At 45.0% G+C, this 13,604-nt stretch overlaps 7 non-coding genes across 7 annotated transcripts; all 7 read right to left on the bottom strand.

Moving 5' to 3' along the window:
- Window positions 1-7,734: 7,734 nt before the first annotated feature.
- trnah-gug (transfer RNA histidin (anticodon GUG)) lies at window positions 7,735-7,806 on the bottom strand. The gene has a single exon. It is a non-coding gene; the product is annotated as a tRNA-His (tRNA).
- A 504-nt stretch (window positions 7,807-8,310) lies between these two features.
- On the bottom strand, window positions 8,311-8,399 carry trnay-gua (transfer RNA tyrosine (anticodon GUA)). The gene is given in 2 exon segments: window positions 8,311-8,346; window positions 8,363-8,399. It is a non-coding gene; the product is annotated as a tRNA-Tyr (tRNA).
- A 715-nt stretch (window positions 8,400-9,114) lies between these two features.
- On the bottom strand, window positions 9,115-9,186 carry trnah-gug (transfer RNA histidin (anticodon GUG)). The gene has a single exon. It is a non-coding gene; the product is annotated as a tRNA-His (tRNA).
- A 688-nt stretch (window positions 9,187-9,874) lies between these two features.
- Window positions 9,875-9,948, bottom strand: trnai-aau (transfer RNA isoleucine (anticodon AAU)). The gene has a single exon. It is a non-coding gene; the product is annotated as a tRNA-Ile (tRNA).
- Window positions 9,949-10,422: 474 nt separating this feature from the next.
- Window positions 10,423-10,496, bottom strand: trnai-aau (transfer RNA isoleucine (anticodon AAU)). The gene has a single exon. It is a non-coding gene; the product is annotated as a tRNA-Ile (tRNA).
- A 504-nt stretch (window positions 10,497-11,000) lies between these two features.
- trnar-ucg (transfer RNA arginine (anticodon UCG)) lies at window positions 11,001-11,073 on the bottom strand. The gene has a single exon. It is a non-coding gene; the product is annotated as a tRNA-Arg (tRNA).
- Window positions 11,074-11,807: 734 nt separating this feature from the next.
- trnai-aau (transfer RNA isoleucine (anticodon AAU)) lies at window positions 11,808-11,881 on the bottom strand. Its single transcript has one exon. It is a non-coding gene; the product is annotated as a tRNA-Ile (tRNA).
- Between the last annotated feature and the right edge of the window lie 1,723 nt (window positions 11,882-13,604).

The following is a 13,604-nucleotide window of genomic DNA, read 5'->3' on the forward strand; positions in this document are numbered from 1 at the left end:
AACTGGAAACGATTGAGCAGGAGCACTCGGCCAGTCCCCAGCAAAAGAACACCTCTTTGCTGGACATTCTGCTTGGCTCGGACTCTGAGGGGGAGGGCAGCACTGAGGATATTGGCCAGGAGGACAGTGGTGAGGGTGCATCTGTGAGAAATGAGGTTCTTTTGTATTTTGGGGAGAATTGCATTCCAAGGGATACTAGCCCACTTCAATAGTGGAAGGAAAATGCAGGAAGGTTCCCCAACCTGGCAGTTCTAGCCAAATCCTACTTGTCTGTGCCTGCAACCTCCACTCCATCAGAACGTCTCTTTTCAGATGCTGGACATATTGTAACCAAAAAAAGGGCAAGTCTGACGCCGGATCATGTTGACATGTTAACATTCCTCCACTCCAACCGTCAAACTATATCTTGAATTCAACACACACACACACACACACACACACACACACACCAACAACAACAACAACAGCTGTTGATAACAGTTGTTATCCACATTGTTAAATAGCTAGTCCGGAAAAAAACTTACCAGGCAGCTGCAATTGCCGTCCAATCCCTGTTGTTGCGGTCATGGTAGGACTGTTGTCTTCTTCTCCTTCTGTTGACAATTTTCTCTTCCGTATCTATGTTCGCACATGCGTAGTGTGACAGGATGAGGTCAATCGCCGCGTGCAACTGCTTCAACTGTGCGAGAGCCTCAGGAGCGGCGACCAGGATTTCAAACAAGTTTGATTTTCATCCGAACGATCGGGAGGTGGTCGGGAGGGCTCAATCGTGCGTCTCGCACGATTGAGCCAAAACTCGGTCCGATCTCCAAAATAGTCGCACGAGTGAAAATCTTGTCGACATCGGGCCAAAAATCGCATAGTGAATGCCCAGCTTTAGGAGGCCAGTGCCTTATCCACGTGACTATTCAAAATAAAAAACACAACTTAAAGAAATTGGGTAAACGATCCTATATCAGAAAAGTGGACTTTGGAGGACACTCGTGAGCACACCAAACTAGTTTCAATTAAGAGATTTAGAAAGGGTTTCAGAGTTGGTCAAGTGTCAATTGTGATGCTGAGTGTTCCATCATCTTTTCCAGTTTTTTTTAATGAGAGATGTTGAGTTTGATTTGAAAATGTGTACATAGTAGAGGATGGTTTCGGTCCATCAACCTCTGGGTTATGGGCCCAGCACGCTTCCGCTGCGCCACTCTGCTACACACCTCTGAGGGGACTCGAACCCACAATCCCTGGCTTAGGAGGCCAGTGCCTTATCCACGTGACTATTCAAAATAAAAAACACAACTTAAATAAATCAGGTAAACGGTCCTCTAATCCATTTAACAAAAGTGAAAGATTTCAGTCTTTTGACACAATAATTATTTTTTCTTACTTATATCAAAAAAGTTGACTTTGGAGAACACCCGTGAGCACACCAAACGAGTTTGAATTAAGAGTGTGTAGAAAGGGTTTCAGAGTTGGTCAAGTGTCAATTGTGATGCTATGAATGTTTCATCATCTTTTCCAGGTTTTTTTAATGAGAGATGTTGAGTTTTATTTGAAAATTTATACATGGCAGAGGATGTTCTCGGTCTATCGACCTCTGGGTTCTGGGCCCAGCACGCTTCCGCTGCGCCACTCTGCTACACACCTCAGCTCTGGCCCTGTCATATATCCACGCCAACAGACACACAGACAAACAACAGAGAGAGCGAAGTAATGGTGACTATAGGCCTCCACTCTTCCTCCGGTCATCCAGGGTCTGTCCTGACTCTGGACAGTAGCACCGCCCCTTTAGCTGGGTGTGTCCAGTCTGTTTGTTTTTGTCCTGGCCACACACTTTGCAGGTGGAGTGGTATTTCTCCTTTTTCAGCCTCTTCCGTGGCTGTTCCCCCCTTGCCATTCGCTCCTCATCCTCCTGGGCAGCTTTGTTCAGCCTCCAGGCAGGTTGCCTTGGCTGGGCACCTGGAAGGCCCTCTGGAGGAGCTTGTGGTTGAGGAGCCTGAGAAAAAGGAGGAGCATGTGTAGATGGAAAGTGGGGAAATGGGGGAGCATATGAAAAGGGAGCTTGCTGGAACGGAGCTGGCCCAAATTGTGGAGGGAACTGAGGAGGTCAAAGGTCATCTGTTCGTGTGCATGTTGCACAGGGGCAGCCGGGAGAGTGCTGATTGGAGGGAGAGGCTCCATGGCCAGGTGCAGCTGTTGAGGGAGAACTGTACCTTTCAGCAGCATGTTACCGTCCTTCCTCTTGTCCCTCCTAAGCAGCTTACAAGACAAACATTCATTATTTTATATGTGTAAGCCTATCCTCCCCCCCTAAGGTTATTACATACAGTGTATTACATATTTTCTAACAAGCATGAGGTTAAATATTCATATACATGTATATACAGATACTGTCTTAACTGTATGGGGAAGGTAAATGAAATAACACATACCATGCAGAGACCGTGGTGTTGTTCACCGGCACCAGAGCCAGCGTCGTCTGGACCAGGACAACCCTGCTGTCCTCCAGCAGCTGTCTAATGTGGCTGTACACACTCACAGTGGACTGAGGGATGGGCAGGGTTTTCCCCTTCATGTCCTTGGGCCTGTTGCGTGACTGCTGGAACTCCTTGGCCAGTCTGAGGCAGACACACTCACTGACCCTGTGGACTTCGGGGTCCCGGGCTGCTTGGCCGTGAGTCATGTACAGTCTGTGGGAGAGAAGTGTGATATGATCTGGACCGTGAACAAGGTTGTAAAGCCACAAAGAACCAAGTGACAATGTCAGTAGGGATTGCAATAAAGTAATTTACACTTAATAACATGTGCTGTCTCTTAGTCAATGATTTGCATTGAACCAAAATGACAGAAAGCACCTCTCTGCTGCCTGCTGTCCAGGAGCAGAGCCACTCGGCTTCCTCGGTGCTCTCCACGGTCCTGCTGATGCCCTCGCTTTCTTCCTAGCCTTCTGGGTATAGCTAAATGGTGAAAGAGACATCCATATTCTTCATTCAGCCCATGGAGTGTATGTTTAATTCTGGTGCACAAAATAATTACTATTTTGTACCTTGAAGGCTTCTTGTCCATGTTATGGAGAGCTGTGTAGAGGTGGACTATTTCCTCCTCCTCCTTGGCTGACAAGGCTGTGATGGTGCGATTCAAGTCTAGTAGGTAGGATGCTAGGGCATCAACTGCCTCCCATCCTGCAACACCTCTCCAGTCACATTGACTGGTCTGAAAAGTGAGAAAAAGAATAACCAAGCAAATAAATGTACACTCTTGTTTCTAATATGTGAGTGTGAGCCATGCTGATTTTACATTCATTTATCTTTTTAAAATGTAACCACATTTACTTCAGTTAAATATTATGTTTTAGAGTAAGGTGTTACAGAAAGTGTTATTGAGTTCTGTGACGAGGGGTCCGGGTTTAGCGTCACCCATCACAGCACTCAGAGGATCACCAGCCCCTATCGCAGCTGACTGGCCGACAATGTCAGGCGTGCTGATGGTGTCATCTGGCTCCTCCTCCTCCTCCAGCACCTGCGAGGGGACTTCAGGGACCTGCGATGGAGCCAGGAGGTCACCTCTGTTGGTCTGGGCCAATAAATATTCCACTCCTATGCGCTCGCCTGTAACCAGTATAAACACAAAGATGAAGAAAGGACATGCATACACATCCATCTCCTCCATGAGTAGCACAATCATCCCACAACAGAAATGCATGTCCTCTGAGTAGCAGGTAGCCTAAGGAAGAGAGGAGGAGGGGACGTAATACTCTGGTCAATCAGTGTTGCTTAGTTTGTCGTGTCACCATGTCTCCTCTCCCTGTCTCTGTGTCTCCTCTCCCTGCCTCTGTGTCTCCTCTCCCTGCCTCTGTGTCTCCTCTCCCTGTCTCTGTGTCTCCTCTCCCTGTCTCTGTGTCTCCTCTCCCTGTCCCCTCTCCCTGTCTCTGTGTCTCCTCTCTCTGTCTCTGTTACAAAAAGAGGGCCATGCTACATGCAACTCAGAATCCTACACTCACAGTTTTCTCCAGAATTGTGCAGGTATATATTGTTCTATAAATAAATCCACATGCTGCAGTGGCTTATCAGGACTTAGTAAATCATTTCACCTACCTTGTGGAACCCACAGGAGCACAGAAGGCTAATTCCCCCGAACAGATCCTTTGTGTGGTTCTGCAGGGGACAAGCATCAATTTTCTCCAGGGCCCTTTTCCACTTCTTGGCCCCTGGAAGTTTGCCAGTAGAGAAGTGGTATTGGCCCTGGGCATATTTTACACAGATGTCCCTCCAGTAAGCATCAGGTTTCCCTGTCTTAGTCATCTGCAAACATTAATAAAACAGGTTAATGTAAAGCTAGGCTATGTGTACAGAGGGTATGAATTCATCCCCCTTTCACAAAAATAGAATCATTATTATCTAAATGTGGTTTCATGTAGGGATGTTTGAGGTTGTTTGATTTAAAATTAGGCGAAACAAAAGCAATTACACTTAGGACAAGTCAAATTTAGGGCTGGGGTTATTACAATCACTTCAGTATATACCCAAATGTGGAAGGCAAATGAGGTCAAATTATAAATGTGTTGATATGCAGTATGCATTAAATAGCCATTCCAAATATGACCACTAGGTGGACCTACCAAGCATAAATAGAAGGTCAACTACATGAATAAGGCAGTAGAACAAGTGATGTTGAACCTGGAGACATGTTTGAAAATGTTTGTTAAATAAAGTGGAGTACGAGCTCTTTAAGGAAGCTACAAAGTTTATCGACTGAGTTCGTAAACAACACATGGTACCAGGAGTGGGGTTTGAACCCACGTGGGCAAGCCACTATGCTTTCAATCACGTCCAGTCCTCAGCATGCACAGGCAAATGGCAAAGCTGAAAAGGGGGTGCACATCATTAAACAGATTCTGAAAAAGACCACAGACAGCAAGTCAGATCCTTACTTAGCTCTTCTAGGCTACAGAGCTGCCCCGCAGAACTGTTAATGAATCGCAAAGTACGCACAACCCTTCCCTGTTACACAGACATCAAGCACAACACAGGGATACAGACAAAATTGGAGAACATGAAGTGGAAACAGAAACAACGTTTTGACAAGTCATCTAAGCCTCTCAGTCCACTCGCCAAGGATGACGTGGTGCGAATCCAGGATCAAGAAGCATGGAACAGAAAAGCAACTGTTCTCCAGGAGGTCGGACCTAGATCCTATGAAGTGAAGACTGAAGAAGGACATGTGCTCAGAAGGAACCGCCGCAGCCTTCTGAAAACAAAAGAGACTTTCACAGAGGCTGAAAATGATTCTGATGATTTCAGTGCAGACGCAGCATCAAGTGCAGACGATGGACATTTGCAGGAGGACACAAGCAATGTTCAGTCGGAATTACCTGTCCTGAGAAGATCTGGGCGCCAGACAAAAAGACCTGATAGACTGAACTTGTAAGAAGAATGTACTGGATATTGGTTCACTGTAAAAAAAAAAAAAAAAAAAAAAAAAAAAACTGGTGATGTGTTGATGAATGTTTAAAGTAAGTATCAGTGTGTTAGATCTATTAAGTAAGTAAGTTAAGTATCAGTGTGTTAATGTTTGGATCTACAGAAGGGGGGATGTGTTGATATGCAGTATGCATTAAATAGCCATTCCAAATATGACCACTAGGTGGACCTACCAAGCATAAATAGAAGGTCAACTACATGAATAAGGCAGTAGAACAAGTGATGTTGAACCTGGAGACATGTTTGAAAATGTTTGTTAAATAAAGTGGAGTACGAGCTCTTTAAAGGATAAGACCGGTTTTTTGACATTGGGCCCTTGATTTCACATTATAACATGATGATCTACTCACCCCTGCTTGTTGTTGGTCATTTGGAGCTGTTCCGAAGATATTCGCGAGGCGTCTGGCTGCTCTCTTGAGATATTCAGCCATGAAACGGTTTCCTATGGACAAGTTTATACAGGCACAAACTTTGCTGTTTATAATTTATTAATTACTCTACACTAGCACTGGTAACGTGGAGGTGCGTCGCTTACTTAAAAAAATCCGGGTTACTAGTTTTGAATTTTAGCCGAATGAATAAATAGGCAGCAGGTCTGTGGGCTGTCTGTGGCAGTAGCACGACGATGACGTCAGTAACACCCACTTTACCACAAAAAAATCAAAATTACAATAACCCGGAATTCAATTCAATTAATTTTTATTTATATAGCTCCAAATACAACAAATGTCATCTCAAGGCACTTAGATAATAAAGTCCAATTCAAGCCAATTAGAATTCAATTAATTGTAATCATAATTATTCATAAAATAATCCAATTCGTTCATATAGAGCCAATTCAAAAATCATTTCCTAGCTAAGGAAACCAACAGATTGCACTGAAACTTTGTTTTCGGTCCAATCTACCGTCCTGAAGGTGCCTGAGGCGACTGTGGAGAGAAACGACTCCCTTTTAACAGGAAGAAACCTCTGGCAGAACCAGACTCAGGAAGGGTGGCCATCCGCCTCCACCAGCTGGGGTTTGAGAAGACAGAAAGGGGGGGGGGTGTAACACCATTCAAAGGATATCTGTTGGAACAGGGAAACACGAGTGCCACATATCAAAAAATGTTTCTGAGATTCAGTTCTCACAACCTGTGGATCTATCAGCAATACCATTATTTCCCTTTCTTGTAAATTTGTGTGAGTTTACAAAGGTTACCCAGGGAGTAGAAGGTTTAAAGCGATCCTGTTCTAAAGCAGTGGGAGAAGTGAGAGACTAAAACCAGCGTGCCAAGCTAGCCAGGAGTTGAACCTAGAATCTTCTGATCCGTAGTCAGACGCCTTATCCATTGCGCCACTAGGCCTTAGCAAGTTCGATAGAGAGTGGAACAGTCTTTCGTAAAACAGCATATTCCAAAAGCTTTGAAAGGATTGACGGAGTTGGCCAAAAGAGCCTCTGTATACTAAAGCTTTGCACATCCTTCGAGCCGGAATTGAACCAGGGACCTCAGGATATCTGTTGTTAGGTACCTACAGTCCTCCGCTCTACCAACTGATCTATCGAAGGGATCAAAGCCAACATCCTTTTCATGAATCCTGTATGAATGCATGTAACCAGGCTTAAGATGCGTATCATGGGACACCTGCAGTTCTCTGCTGTACCAAATGAGTTATGGAAGGGAGCCAGGCGCTTGGGCCTGTTTATCAGTTAAATAAACACAAAAAGTGATGAGAAACCATCAGTTTCAGATGCGTTTCAGATCAAATCAGCCTCAGTTTCTATCATGCATTTAGTCCTTACAAAAACATATCTGGCATCTATCTGGGAAAGTCTCCACATCGTCCAACACAGATGTTGATCCTCAATATACCCTCACATTGTCCAGCGCAAAAGTCCAGCCTTTTTGTTTTGGTTCTTTTTTTGTCAGGTCTATCCACCCATTCATTTGGCACACGATTTTCATCTTCTGTTGTTAGGATGTTTATACTTTGGGTGTGGCGGTGTGTGAAAACCCTCCCTTTAGAAGAGCTAAAAAACACAGAACATATGCGTTCTTGGCGACTCATTAAAAAGGCACTATTTCTCATTGGGGCCTGTTTGATACTTTGACCCCTTTTATGCTCTTTAAATGAGCAGACCTTCTGCATTTGTGCTGTTTGATTCTTTCAGACCTTTGATACGGGACAGAGGCCTGTAGACAAAATTATTTTTTTACAAGTTTAAGAAATGTAAGTTGAAAGTGGGATCTTTTTTCAGCGATGCAATCAAATTAGGTCGGGGGGTTGCCGTGACCCGGATTCGAACCGGGGTTGCTGCGACCACAACGCAGAGTACTAACCACTATACGATCACGGCCGGTTGTGGGTTTTTGTCGTGTGTGGCTTTGATGTGATCCGAAACACTTTCGTATCCCAAGGATAGCATATGTAGCTCTGCGGCATGTGGCTGGCAGGCATGTTTTTTTTTTTGTGTTTGGAGCAAAATCATTGACAGCAGAGATAAAGAGGAAGACGAGCTTTCCTTACGGTGTGGGGTCAGCCACATGTGTTGCAAGACGACACACTGTGAGGTATCTTTGGGGCGTAAGTGAGCTGGGATACCCAGGGAGTAGAAGGTTTAAAGCGATCCTGTTCTAAAGCAGTGGGAGAAGTGAGAGACTAAAACCAGCGTGTCGAGCTAGCCAGGAGTTGAACCTAGAATCTTCTGATCCGTAGTCAGACGCCTTATCCATTGCGCCACTAGCCCTTAGCGAGTTCGATAGAGAGTGGAACAGTCTTTCATAAAACAGCATATTCCAAAAGCTTTGAAAGGATTGACGGAGTTGGCCAAAAGAGCCTCTGTATACAAAAGCTTGGCACATCCTTCGAGCCGGAATTGAACCAGCGACCTAAGGATAACTGTTGTTGGGCACCTACAGTCCTCCGCTCTACCAACTGAGCTATCGAAGGGAGCAAAGCCAACATCCTTTTCATTAATCCTGTATGAATGCATGTAACCAGGCTTAAGATGCGTATCATGGGACACCTGCAGTTCTCTGCTGTACCAAATGAGTTATGGAAGGGAGCCAGGGGCTTGGGCCTGTTTATCAGTTAAATAAACACAAAAAGTGATGACAAACCATCAGTTTCAGATGCGTTTCAGATCAAATCAGCCTCAGTTTCTATCATGCATTTAGTCCTTACAAAAACATATCTGGCATCTATCTGGGAAAGTCTCCACATCGTCCAACACAGATGTTGATCCTCAATATACCCTCACATTGTCCAGCGCAAAAGTCCAGCCTTTTTGTTTGGTTCTTTTTTGTCAGGTCTATCCATCCATTCTTTTGGCGCACGATTTTCATCTTCTGTTGTTAGGATGTTTATACTTTGGGTGTGGCGGTGTGTGAAAACCCTCCCTTTAGAAGAGCTAAAAAACACAGAACATATGCGGCCTTGGCGACTCATTAAAAAGGCACTATTTCTCATTGGGGCCTGTTTGATACTTTGACCCCTTTTATGCTCTTTAAATGGGCAGACCTTCTGCATTTGTGCTGTTTGATTCTTTCAGACCTTTGATACGGGACAGAGGCCTGTAGACAAAATAATTTTTTTACAAGTTTAAGAAATCTAAGTTGAAAGTGGGATCTTTTTTCAGCGATGCAAACAAATTAGGTCGGGGGGTTGCCGTGACCCGGATTCGAACCGGGGTTGCTGCGACCACAACGCAGAGTACTAACCACTATACGATCACGGCCGGTTGTGGGTTTTTGTCGTGTGTGGCTTTGATGTGATCCGAAACACCTTCGTATCCCAAGGATAGCATATGTAGCTCTGCGACATGTGGCTGGCAGGCATGGTTTTTTTTTTGTGTTTGGAGCAAAATCATTGACAGCAGAGATAAAGAGGAAGACGAGCTTTCCTTACGGTGTGGGGTCAGCCACATGTGTTGCAAGACGACACACTGTGAGGTATCTTTGGGGCGTAAGTGAGCTGGGATACCCAGGGAGTAGAAGGTTTAAAGCGATCCTGTTCTAAAGCAGTGGGAGAAGTGAGAGACTAGAACCAGCATGCCTAGCTAGCCAGGAGTTGAACCTAGAATCTTCTGATCCGTAGTCAGACGCGTTATCCATTGCGCCACTAGCCCTTAGCAAGTTCGATAGAGAGTGGTACAGTCTTTCGTAAAACAGCATATTCCAAAAGCTTTGAAAGGATTGACGGAGTTGGCCAAAAGAGCCTCTGTATACAAAAGCTTGGCACATCCTTCGAGACGGAATTGAACCAGGGACCTCAGGATAACTGTTGTTGGGCACCTACAGTCCTCCGCTCTACCAACTGCTCACATTGCTTCCCCTGTGATCCGTTCCAGGACAAGCAGCATCAAATATATTGATATATCTTTAAAAGACATGTGTTATGGAAGGTGCTGTTTTTGCTGATGTTCGTGGCCAGTATGGGGATAGAACCCATGATCTTGGCGTTATTAGCACCACGCTCTGACCAGCCAAGCTAACCAGCCTGATTTTGAGTTGCGAATGCATAAGGGCTGAAATCATCTTCCACTCTGTGGTGATTAGGCTCACCCTCTTGGATCAGGGTGATAGGCGTAGTCATCTGGAATACGCTGAGAATACAGTCTCTGCCGCTGTTCTTTGAATGAAGCCAGATCAGGCGGTATGGGCATCTGGTCAGAATATCATGTAGATTCCCCCCAGGGGAGATATTTTGGATCAGTTGCACGGTGAGGAGGCCTGAGGGAAGGTCCAGGACTCACAAGAAATAAACCATGCTGGTCTTGCATTGGTATTTCTGTGTGTCCACCCGAGAAGAGGTGTAGATTATGTCCTGTGAGAAGCGGGGCAAGGGATGTCTGCTCAAATTGCTTCCATTGTGATCTGTTCCAGGACAAGCAGCATCAAATATATTTATATATCTTTAAAAGTCATGGGTAATGGAAGGGCGCCTACACATGTGCTGTTGTTGCTGATATTCGTGGCCAGTATGGGGATTGAACCCATGACCTTGGCCTTATTAGCACCACGCTCTGACCAGCTGAGCTAACCGGCCTGATTTTGAGTTGCCCTATGAGCAAATTTTTGCGAGAATAAGTGCCCTCAGTGTTTTCTCTGTTACCTATTTAAGTCACACAAACATTCTATACAGCTTGCCTTTGGTATTGCGGATTTGGATGTTGTCAGCAGGTGAGTTGAAAGACTTTTAGTTCTTCAAAAAATTGCTTTCAAAGCAATTATTTTATCATTTGTTATATGCTACAATGACTCGACGTGATAGAACTTACTCATTCTTGTCTCTCATCTTTTTGTATAGCTTGAGTGTAGGCAGTATGGGGAAGCCAAGATCAGTGCGTAACATCAGCTTAACTTTGGATTTTTTTACCAGTAACAGACTGGTAAAATCCTCCGACTTTAATGGCATCCCATTCAGAGGATTTCTGACACGGAGTACAACTAGCAAAGTACTTACCAGCTTTCACCATGTGTTTATTTGGTTAGTACTCAGTACAGTGCTCTTGATTTCTGTACATATATGACAGCATACAACTAAACAAGACAACCACGAAGGGACTCGAACCCTCAATCTTCTGATCCGAAGTCAGACGCCTTGTCCGTTAGGCCACATGGTCTCACATGAGTCATCTGGCCGGTACAGGGGTGGTCTGCTGCCAAGTGTGAAACAGCCAGGAATAAAATTGTGCCTCCAAGTCTGAGGCTCTGATCCTCAGTTGGAAAAGGGTTGAGGGCCCTCTTCTTGCTTGGAACCAGTTGCTGCCTCAAGTGGAAGAGTTTAGGGATCAGACCATTTTGACCACGACTGGAGGAGCTCGTTCTACCAGTCGATCTTCCTTCCAACGCTCACCTCTGGTAACTCCTTATGAGTGGTGACTAAATGAATGAGATTGCGAATGCATAAGGGCTGAAATCATCTTCCACTCTGTGATTAGGCTCACCCTCTTGGATCAGGGTGATAGGCGTAGTCATCTGGAATACGCTGAGAATACAGTCTCTGCCACTCTTCTTTGAATGAAGCCAGATCAGGCGGTATGGGCATCTGGTCAGAATATTATGTAGATTCCCCCTAGGGGAGATATTTTGGATCAGTTGCACGGTGAGGAGGCCTGAGGGAAGGTCCAGGACTCACAAGAAATAAACCATGCTGGTCTTGCATTGGTATTTCTGTGTGTCCACCCGAGAAGAGGTGTAGATTATGTCCTGTGAGAAGCGGGGCTAGGGATGTCTGCTCACACCGCTTCCCCTGTGATCCGTTCCAGGACAAGCAGCATCAAATATATTGATATATCTTTAAAAGTTATGTGTTATGGAAGGGCGCCTACACATGTGCTGTTGTTGCTGATGTTCGTGGCCAGTATGGGGATTGAACCCATGACCTTGGCGTTATTAGCACCACGCTCTGACCAGCTGAGCCAACCGGCCTGATTTTGAGTTGCCCTATGAGCAAATTTGTGCGAGAATAAGTGCTCTCAGTGTTTTCTCTGTTACCTATTTAAGTCACACAAACATTCTATACAGCTCAGAGTCCTGCACGGGTCCGTTTTTTGAGACCCGCACCCACCCATATCCACAGAGTACAGCACCCACCCACCCGCAAATCCGTGTTTTTTTCAAAGTTAAATCCGTACCCGCCCGGACCCGTTAACATTCTACCCGTTACCCACCCGTGCCCGTGAAAAATCACACAAATCGAACGTATTCCCATAGAGCACTTTATTTTTAAATGCGCCTCTGAAAAAACAACAACAACAACAACAACAACGTGGCGCCAAAGAGGCTTCTATAGGAAGTAAGTGCCAAGCGATTAACTGATAACATGAAATTTTGTACAAGAGGAAAGGCCATCTATCTCAGGTTACTGTGCAGGAACAATATATCGTCCACAGTCCCAGGTTTGAGCTGCGTTCTGCGCTCTTGGATCACAAATCCAGCGGAGGAAAAATCTCTCTCACTGGCAGCGCTGGATGCGGGGATTGAGAGGACACCTCGCGCAATTCTTGACAGGTTGGGGAAATCCTCTTGGTGTTCTTTCCACCACAAAAGGACATCGAATGAATCGCCCTTTGGAGGCTTGAGTTGGATGTATCCTGAAACTTCATCCTCATCTGACTCGGTGTCATCGCAGGAATCCTCAACATCGGACAACTGATCAGATGGGGCGAGACGGGGTCTTTTCGGTGCTTGGTTCAAAACCTCGGTGCTGGGGCCTGGTGTAGAGTTGCGTCTCTCGCGGAGTTCTGTTAAGAATAGAAATAATAATAAACAAAATAAATAGATGTTAATCAACATGTCCGTGGCTGCGGTAAAACAAACATGCGTGTATGAATAACTGACTGATTCATGAAGATGCGGGTGAAGATGGCTACTGTAGGCTACTAAAATAATAATAACAGGGCCGTTTCTAGCTTTGTGGGGGCCCTAAGCAAGATGCTGTTTGGGGGCCCCTAGTTTGTCAAACTACAATGAAGAGATTCCTAACCATTTAGATGGAACACTAAGATCTATTACACTTCATGAGCAAAACAGGCTAGAGTTTAAATTAAACATCTTAAGTTGAACCACTCAGGCAAGTGAAACTAATAAGAATATATAATACAAAGAAAACAATAAATAAAAGATTTTGAGGTTTTTTTAAAATATTAAACTGTAATGTACAGCATCCCTTTAAAGATTGTACCCGGGGTCGCCGGATGTGCTTTGCCGTGTGAAGACGTGCGTGCGGAGGCTCCGTGTAAATGTTGTCAAAAAATATTAATATCGCCATATTTCTATCAGTTTGGGGGAGTGGCCGAATACTTTTTGTTTCGGGAGCTAACAAGTGCGCTCTCGGTGCATTTTAAGACCGAAAATGACTTCAAGATCGACTCGGACGGGTGGAGAGAAGCAGCAGGTGGTTAGCAACGTGGCCTCCTCTGCTAGCAAGGACAATGTTAGCCCATCACAGGCCGACGACGTACCTCAGTGGGCTAAGGACATGATGTCCGAGATTAAAAAAGCCAACGCTGGAGCTACGAAATACAGAGAGGAGACGAAGACCGAGATCGTGAAATGTAAGGAAGAGATAGAAAAAGGAAGAAAGGAGATGATGATTGAGATGGAAAAATGGACCAAGAGTTTGGAAGAGAGCACGAAAGCCCAGTTTGAG

Source organism: Odontesthes bonariensis, chromosome 8, assembly GCF_027942865.1.
Source record: "Odontesthes bonariensis isolate fOdoBon6 chromosome 8, fOdoBon6.hap1, whole genome shotgun sequence".
Taxonomy (NCBI): Eukaryota; Metazoa; Chordata; class Actinopteri; order Atheriniformes; family Atherinopsidae; genus Odontesthes; species Odontesthes bonariensis.